The 9,926-nt window shown below is 33.5% G+C and overlaps 2 pseudogenes across 1 annotated transcript; both read left to right on the forward strand.

Moving 5' to 3' along the window:
• Nucleotides 1–902: 902 nt before the first annotated feature.
• LOC111300716 (glucan endo-1,3-beta-glucosidase 1-like) lies at nt 903–2,509 on the forward strand (annotated as a pseudogene). Its single transcript, XR_016329537.1, has 3 exons — nt 903–1,017; nt 1,149–2,257; nt 2,359–2,509. The product of XR_016329537.1 is annotated as a glucan endo-1,3-beta-glucosidase 1-like (transcript).
• A 4,172-nt stretch (nt 2,510–6,681) lies between these two features.
• Nucleotides 6,682–7,898, forward strand: LOC111300717 (zinc finger protein AZF1 pseudogene; annotated as a pseudogene).
• The last annotated feature ends 2,028 nt before the right edge of the window (nt 7,899–9,926 follow it).

A 9,926-nucleotide genomic window follows, 5' to 3' on the forward strand; every position in this document is an offset into this window, starting at 1 on the left:
AAGCTCTATGGAGCTAGTCAGCTAGAGCAGTTAAAAGAGCATAGAAAAATTAGGAATCTGAGATAATACTTGTTAGGTCAAAGATCATAGATCATCATTTTCTCCTGATGGAGTTGGTCTCCGCTGTCAATCACTAGGCCCCACACCCTGGCACCAATCTCCGAGCATCTTTTTATGTTTTTTTTTTTTGTTTTTCATTTCATGTGCCCCACTGAAATCTATTCCTTTCGTACTCCCCCGATGACCTTTTTCATTCTATCGTTGTAATCAAACCAACTCGTTTTTACAGCAAGTTTGTCTTTAGTAACAACTGGGCCAATCAAGTCTCAGGATACGTTGCCAAGTCCTGTTGAAGAAAATACAAATATAGAAAAGAGTCTTGATTCCATAAAACAGGAAAGAATGGACAATTCTCTCTCTCTCTCTCCCCTCTATATAATGAATGATCGGTGGGGTCTTTGGCCTCATGGGCAATGGGCACGGCAAAAAGCTCACATTTCCCACATCAATGCACAGTCCTTTTGTTCTTTGGTTCCACGCGTCCCGATGCTCAGTAGAAAAATTGACCCTTCTCTTGAATGTAGTTGTAATAAATCCCGGTGCCAATAATTTTGCAAATTCTGTGCTGTTTTGACATGCAGGAATGCAGCTAGTTCCACCCCTTTATGCTTCAGCTCTTTAGGTCTTATAAAGGATTGTACTCTTGAGTTTGGTGAAGGCAGTTTTGTTTCAAGGGTACAATCCATCCCTGGTGAACATATGATTGGCTTTAATCCTGTAATAAGTGGCTTCTTTTGTACAGTTCAAAGAGTAAAGCTCGCTTAATATAACTTGCACAGGGAGGGAGGGAGGGAGGGAGTGAGAGACACAGGGTGGGTTTCAAAGGGTTTTTAAGAGTTTTTAGAGTTCCCAAGTGTTCAACTCCTTCCCAACCCAACTCATTTTCAGATCTTTATTGTGGAAAAATGTTGAAGATAGGGTTAATCTTTTGCTTTTTCTGTTTTCTGGGTCTTACTGGTAAGTAAAAGAGTAAAACTTGAAAACCCAAACCTATAAACAGTTTTCCATAATGTTTCCCTTTCATGTCGAAATGAGGGATCTTTTTATTCTTCTTTCTTTTAAAAACTCTTCATGTTCTTAATTTGCAGGCGCAGGTCAAGAATCTATTGAATACCTTAACCTTTATGACACAACTCCGGAGGTTATTCATGCATTATCTAATAATGATCTTCCCATAGCAGTTCCTGTGAATGGCAATGTCCTCAGCGAGGTTTCTAGCAGTGTTTTGAAGGCTGGCAGTTGGCTTAGGCTCCATATTCTAACTCACTTTCTAGCTACCAAAATCACTGACCTTCTTGTAGGTGATACTATTCTTTGTCAAAAGGATCAGGGAGACAGCTTTGGTCATTTACTACCTTCTCTTAAGAACATTTATCACTCACTTGCAAGGTGGGGTTTAGAGAAAGATATCGAAGTGTCGGTAGCTTTTTCTTCCAGTTGTTTGCACCAAAACTCTGCTCTTTTTAGTGATGATTTGGCTAAGAAATTCATCGGTCCCCTACTGAAGTTTTTCCAAAATACAAACTCTACTTACTCCATTAGCCCTCGTCCTAATTTTTCTTCCTCTTTACATGAAAGTTTGACTTTACTATCTTCCCACCTGGATTTCATGAAAAGATTTGCATCTTTTAAGCTTACAAAGGTCAATGTGATATGCTCTAGTAAAGAGAAAAAACCCATGAGTAGGAAGCCCTCAATCATGGATTCCAAGCTTGTAAAACCTTATCCAGCTAGGCCAACCCCTTTGCCCGAAATCTCTCCGTCTTCCTTCCTTTTATCGATTGGCTTCTCTGTGCCTGTCAATGCAGCCAAAAAGCCACATCCCTCACAGTATACCCTACTACTTCACCACCTCCAATTTCCTTCCCTAGTGATTCTCCACTACCTTTTTCCTTCCCCATTGCTCCACGGATGCCTCCACCTTTTGTTCCCGCACCAGAGACAGGGGTGTTGCAAAAGCTGTGGTGTGTGGCTAAGCCTAGTTTTCCTGCGGAGACTCTACAGGAAGCAATGGACTATGCTTGTGGTGAAGGTGCGGCTGATTGTGAAGAGATTATGCCACATGGGAGCTGTTTCTATCCAGGCAATATTGTTGCTCTTGCTTCTTATCCTTTCAATAGCTACTGGCAGAAAACCAAGAGAAATGGAGGAACTTGCAATTTTGGAGGCACTGCTATGATTATCAATGCTGACCCAAGTAATTGACGTTCTATATTTTTTTCTCATTTAAGTTTTTGCTATCTTGCCTTACTTTTAAAGAGAGTTCTTAATTACAATGTGCATTAATGTTTGTTTCAGGTTTTCTTCAATGTCGGTTTGTTCTCAGCTAAAATGGAGAATGTTGGGTTTGTTTCAGTACAAAGTAGGATTTGTGGGGTCTGATTGCAAGATAAATTTGTCTGCTTTTTCCCTTTCTTCTTAGTCATTAGTTCAGTAGAATGCATGTAGCAAGTAGCACTTAAGATTATGTTTCTCTGAAACTACTGTAGTAATGGGGTATCCTATGAGTATGACAAATTTGCAAAACGCTTTTTTTTATTCTGATTATACATATGATGCCCTTTTGCTTTAATCATTTTACAACTTTGTTTGATCTCTTCACTTTTGTTTCATATCTCTTTGCTGGATTTTCTCGATAAAGTAGTTTCCCTGCTGTTTTCCATTGTCTATTAGGAATGCTTATTTGAAAGGCTTCCAACTTTGCTCAACCAACGTCAATATGTTCATCAAGATGCCTAAAAGTTGAGTGATATTCACTAATTTATGTTAGCCATCAAATAACTAAGCTGTCATTTACATGATTCGAAGAGATTATTCTTGAAATTCCTAGATAGTAGTGCAAGAAACCTGTAAACAGTGAACCACTGAAGCTGATGTGACCAGGTTTTGACAATCTCTGCTGTCATAGCTCTAACAACGTTCTTTCCTTCTAATATTCATTCATTCATTCATTAAAGCTTATGTGTGAGTCTTCACAATAATCATCCAAGTCTGATTTGCTAGTATTGCAGCATCTCTAAATTCTTTTAATCACTATAATCATCTAAGTCTAGGTTAGAGGAATAACTGGCAAATAGTGTAATTATAAATCATGTTATAGTAAAAGAAAACGGGCAGCCCAGTGTACGTGTCACGGGTCGAGATTTAAGCTTTAAACTCACGTGATTTCGAGATCCGAACATTTATCATTCCGGCGTCCCGGATCAGCTTGATCGTCACGGTTCACACCTTTATGAGGTATTGTCCGCTTTGGTCCTCTTGACCTCACGATTTTGTCTTACAAAAAGCACCTCACAAGACGGAATTGATGTAAATTCTTTTATATTTCAGTGACCTTCTTATTATTACTATCGATATGAGATTCAGAACTCTTTCTTAAGCTCGTGACACATACAGCTTTACCCTTCATAAGGTTTCTTCAGCACTTGAACTGTGATTTGCAAGTTACAATAAAGGTGGAGTAATTCTACCATTGCATCAAGACAAATCCTTTACTGTGAACTATCCTGGAGTTTTAAGGCTACACTTTCCTTTTTTCTCGGGTAATAGTTCATACTTCCATAACCTGCCCTTTTTCATATTTCATAACAGTTCAAAACACCCTAAATTGAACAGTTAATACAGGAGCTTTTACAAGAGAGCAACCGAGTATCAAGGCAAAGATTCAAGCTACCAAATTAACAGTCCATCAACTGAGCTAAATATTTAAACCTCTCGAAGGATGAAAATAAATTCACAAAAGCAACCGTATGAAGTTGATAATTTTCAGCTACCATCTTCTGTTTATACTCTGTATATCCCAAATTCTCATTCTAGCATTGAAAAGGATTCGAGTTCTGAATAAAGCGAGAGACATCTAGGTAACCTGTCTGATTCACAAAGTTATCCAAATTCACATACAAAGATAAGATTGCTGTTTTTAACCAATGAAAAGGCCCCTTGTGATCTTAAAGAACCAATAAAGTAAGAGAAAAAGGCCTGACAATACAGATCAAAGCGTATAATTTGATGAACAAATTATCTATCAAATATTGCTTAATTTCAGTAGAATCATCATCAAGTTAGTATGAAAAAATATTAAGACCAAAAACTATCAACAAATCATTGAAACTCTAATACTAATACTAATACTAATACCACATCAAAAAATTGACAAAGCGTGGGGCTTACCCCAAAATCAAATGTTAAAAACCAAATCGTCCAAACCCAAACCAAGTTTGGAAGAAGAAAAAATGCTTGAGAATGATTTTTTTTTTTTTCAAAACAGATTAGTTTAATTTTTTTACCATTCAATTATTTTTATAAATAATAGTAACATTAATGAAAATTATTATGGCAATAACAATTTCCTTGTGTATCCATATAAACTAAGGATTTGATATTTTATTCCCTTCATTTTCTTTTTCTTCATTTTTTTCATGCATTTTTTAAATTTTTATGAACCAAATAGAGTCTAAAATTGTAAGAAGACAATTAAGATAATTTGAATGTAATACATTAGTTCTGTCATAATTTTAATAGACGTGAAATTTTCTATATTAATATTCAGATATCATAATTCTCCCGAATAAAAGGATTTTTGATTTGTCTTATTATGAACTTATATATATATATATATATATATATATATATATATATATATATGATACCCTACCTAGCTAGTGTCCTCTATTACTTGACACAAACCATTCGGGATGGATATGGAGGAAAATATTTGGATGAAGTTTTTTAAATAAAATTCATAAAATTTTTTATTAAAAATAATTAAATAAAAATTAAAATAAAAAATTAAAATTAATAATTATATGATTTCGTTATATAAGTTAAGTGTGTAAAATTTTAAAAAAATTTAATAAATATATATATTTAAATAAATATTTTTAGTTAAAATATTAATAAAATTTTTATCATTAAATAAATATTAATTAAATTTAAATTTTAAATAATATTTTTAATTTTTTATATTATTACTTTTCACATTAAATTTTATTAATTTATTGATTTAAAATTTTTATTACATCATTTAAAAAGATTTTATATAAGTCTTATCCGGATCTGTACGGGCAATGCTGTGGCTTATGACCTAATTTCCCGAGTATTGGTCCCAATTTTTTCACTGGATCCTATCCGAAAACACGTGTCTAGTCATATGCAGTTCGCTAAAACAAGTTTATAAAATTTTTTATTGGATGATCTGATCTGAACCTTTATGTTGCGACAGCTAGCGTGGGTGCTTCAACCGGGTAGTTTTCCGTGTTTTTACTCAACCCTACATTGGAGTATGCCCCGATCAAGTTCCTTTCTGTTTCGCGATGGTAGGAAAACATAGCTGCCATGCGGTGCAGTACTAGAACAAAAGATCGGAATAACATGGCCGCCCATGAATTGAATCATTAACTCGTCGGCAACAACCAACAACATGTATGACTTGGTCACTCGGGTCACTAGTCATTAGCTGTGTGCTATGGTCTTGAAGAGGAGCTGATTTTGAGATATTAGTGATGTATTATTGAGATCAGTGAATTTTCATTGAGTTGAAAAAGATGTTATAATTTTAAAAAATAATCATAAATGTTATATGGATTATATACTAAAATTAATATTAAAATATAAGTATTAATATAATTTTTAATGTGTAAGATACATTTTATATGATAAAATTATTAAATTTAATAAAATTAAAATAAATAATATACGTAAATTATAACATTATTACTATACGAACAAGCAACCAACTTGTAATATGTTCAAGTATAAGGTGCTAATAAAAAGCCCTAAAGAAACAAAACAAAACCAAAAAATAATCTCCTTTTTGCAATGGCCTTTAACTTTTCTCTTACTATCATCTACTTCGCAAGTATTCCAATATTGATATGTTGGATATCTTAGTTTATAATTATGTAACACAAACTTTTTGTTGATTATTGGGCTAATTATTATCACTGATTTTGAGTATTTGGCCCTTGATTTGCATGCTTTTAGTTAATGGGATAATGACCGAGGCTAAGCAATTTCACCTAACTGAAATTATTAGTGCTAGCGTGCCCTGAAATTGTCCTAGCCACGTCTCATCATCAGGTTTGTGCTGAGCTGAGCTAATTATGTCATGGTTAGTAGTCCACGTCGAGCAGCTAGCCTACCTATTGCTCAATTTGTCGCGGTTCGCTGCATGAACCCGATCATCACTCACTGTTTAATAGACACGTGGGCTAGATGAAGGATCCAAGTAATTTCGAAGTGACTCGCGGAACCGCAAAGTAGTCCATGTCGAGCAGCTAGCCTACCTATTGCTCAATTTGTCGCGGTTTGCTGCACGAACCCGATCATCACTCACTGTTTGATAGACACGTGGGCATCCAAGTAATTTCGAAGTGACTCGCGGAACGGCAAAGTCGCGGTTACCAAGTTATACGCCACACCAGCAAAAGGCAAACCGCCGCAAAGGCAAGTCAAGTTCCCACTAGCCCACTTCTGCTATGTACAACGTTGTTTCTAAGTTGAAAAGGCAAGAAAGTTGAACAAGAGCAGTTGCTGGTTTTTGACTTGGAAACAGTCACATAATTAAGTCACCACTTAGCAGACATCCCACAATTTTCACCCCATTTGACATTACTACAACGCCCCATTTTTATAACCATAACAACCCACATCACCTTTACTGACGACTTGATCAGACGTGCGAACACATCGCAGAAGAGTAAACTTTCTTTAGCTGTTTGCAAATTCTCTCCCCCTCTTTCTGTCTACTTAATTACCAAGCACTTTCCTTTTGTCTTTCTCTTTTCTTTCTAGTTCCTCTCCATATAAAAATCTTTCCTTCTTGTTCACTTAAACACTCACTCAATACCAAGAGAAAAAAGCCATCCAAAACTATCTCTTCAATGGCTCTTGAAACGTTGAACTCTCCTACTTCAGCACCTCTATTGATTCACCATGACGATGTTGACCTCCACTGTGTTGAGCCATGGACAAAGAGAAAAAGCATGAAACGACCCAGAATTGAAAACCCACAAACAGAGGAAGAATACTTAGCTGTTTGCCTTCTCATGCTGGCTCAGGGAACCACTACCAGAACCAGCCCTCAAACTGCAGCCAAAAACTCCCTCAGTAATTACAAGTGTACAGTTTGTAACAAAGCATTTCCATCGTATCAAGCTTTAGGAGGACACAAGGCCAGCCACAGGAAACTTGGTGGAACGGATGAACACCCCACCACCACCACCACCACCGCTGCTGCCAGCAGAACCTCGGTGGCTACAAATTCACCTCCCATGAATAACCCAGGTGGCAAGACTCACATGTGTTCAATTTGTTACAAGACGTTTTCTTCAGGTCAAGCCTTAGGAGGACATAAGCGATGCCACTACGAAGGCGGTAGTAATAATAACAGCAGCGATGGTGGTAAATCGTCGAGCCAAAGTCAACGTGACTTTGACTTGAATTTGCCTGCTGGACCAGAGGAACCAAGTAATAATGACGTTGACCAAAAAGATAAATCTTCCGGCCACGATGAAGAGGTTGAGAGTCCTTCGCCACCGGCAAAGCGCCGCAGCTGCCACGTTTGTTGAATGTTGCAGTAAAAGATTAGATTTAGATTAGGCGAATGATTGGAGTGGACTTTGCTGTTGTTTTTTTTTTTTTTTTTTTTTCTGCACGTTCATCGTTAATTGTTTATGATTTTTTTGGATGTCAATGTTTTTTTTTTTTAGAAAATGGAGCTTTATTGATCTAACATGGTTAATGAAAAACTATTTTAGGACGTTCCTTAATTCAGTACTCATCAGTTACAATATATGTAAACCATAATTTGCTAATTTATGAGCCATCATATTTTCATATCTTAAAATATGCTATATGTAACATGCTCAAAACAAAGACATACTCATCCTGACTTCTATAATAGTTTCCTTTAATTTTTTAATTACAATCAAGCTGTTTCGTTCTATTCCAGAAATACTTAAACGAAGTTTTTAAATAAAATTTGTGAAATTTTTTATTAAAAATGATTAAATCAAAATTAAAATCAAAATTAAAATTAAAAAATTTTGTTATATGAATTAAGTATACAAAATTTTCAAATTTTTTAATAAATTTTGATATAAATATCTTTAGTAAAAATATAACAAAATTTTGGTTGTTATATAAATATTCATTAAATTTGAGTTATAAATAATATTTTTTAATAAAATTTTAATATATTATTAATTTTCATATTAAAATTTTTATTAAACCATTTAAAAAAAAATGTCATAAATTTCAACGTAAGTTTTGTTTCGTATTAACATGATTCTTGAAAAACTCATATCTTGTACAAATGTCAGAGCTCATATCGCTGCAATGACCTCTACCTGGAAAGGACCATTGACATTATGCATTCGAATTACAGCTGCCCCAAGGTCTTCTGCATTTGGATCTCTAATTTCTACACCTATTCCACCATCCCTACTTTGCCACGCCATTGAAATTTACCTTTACCATTTCAGTATTTGGCGTTGTCAACTTCTATTGTGAGGCTGCGTGACTACTCTGCCTGACTTGAGCGTTAATGAAGTCTGCCATGTATTTTCTGATGAAGAATGCAGTTTCTTGTGGGTTTCTTTTATGTTCTTCGGGCTAAAATTTATATGAAAATTTTTAAGTAAAATTTATAAAATTTATTTATAAAATTGATTTAATAAAAAAAATTTTAATTTATAAATTAATAGAGTTCAATATAAAAATTATTAAAAATATTATTTATAATTCAAATTTGATCGATACTTATTTAACGATAAAAATTTTATCACTATTTTTATTAAAAATATTTATTTAAAAATATATATTAAATTTTTTTTAAATTTTGTACTCTTAATATATGTAATAAGATCCATCAATTTATTAATTTTAATTTTAATTTAATTATTTCTAATAGATAATTTCGTAATTTCACTTAAAAATTTTTATCTAAATCTTTCCCATACAATTTTTTATTTTTCTCTTTCTGTATGGCTAAAGAATTCTTATAAATTATAACGCTCTCAATCCCATATTAAAAGAATATGTGGATAAAAAATGATGTATATGTAGAGATCTAAACTTAAATATATTAAGCGTTTTTTGTGAGACAAAACCGTAAAACTCTCAAGTTAAAGTGAAAAATACCTCCTAAATTGGGTATGACTCTATGGAGAGTCAACTCTAGAATCCTAACGTTTGATCTGATCTTGGACGTATCCTATATTGAAAGAAAAGAATATGTAGATAATGAATGATATATATGTAAAGATCTAAACTTAAATTTATGAAATCTTTTTTATAAGATAAAACTGTAAGACTTTCGAATTAAAATGAACAATACATTACAAATTAGGTGCAACTCTCCACATAAATAGCTCTAATTGGCTCTAGTTGAATGAATCACGCCGACTGTTGAACTCAGGTCGGGTGCCAATGATGTTTAATTGTTGTAGAATTGTTTATGAACCTGAGGGGATTATAAAAATTTTGCTTCAGTCAGTTTTTGCTTGGTTAAATTAAGATTTAGTAAAATTCTTTTAACCGAATATTTAAATTTTACTTGTCTATGTCTTATTAAAACTGTTGGCAACCCATCGTATTTTAAAAAAAGTGTGACAACCTATAAAAGAAATCCAATTTCAACGATCTTGCATTTTTCTGTCTAAAGGAAAGAAAACACTTAAAAAAAGAAAGAAAAGTACGAACTCGAGAGCTTATTTAATTTTTTTATTTAATTTAGTTTATTTATATAATTATTTTTAAAAAAATAATATTTAATATTTTTAAATTTTAAATTTCAACACCTATAATTTTTATTTTTATTTTATATAAAAAATACGTTATTAAAAATTCAAATATTTTAAACTGAA

Source organism: Durio zibethinus, chromosome 18 (assembly GCF_047325235.1).
Source record: "Durio zibethinus cultivar Kanyao isolate XHJ-2024 chromosome 18, ASM4732523v1, whole genome shotgun sequence".
NCBI lineage: Eukaryota > Viridiplantae > Streptophyta > Magnoliopsida > Malvales > Malvaceae > Durio > Durio zibethinus.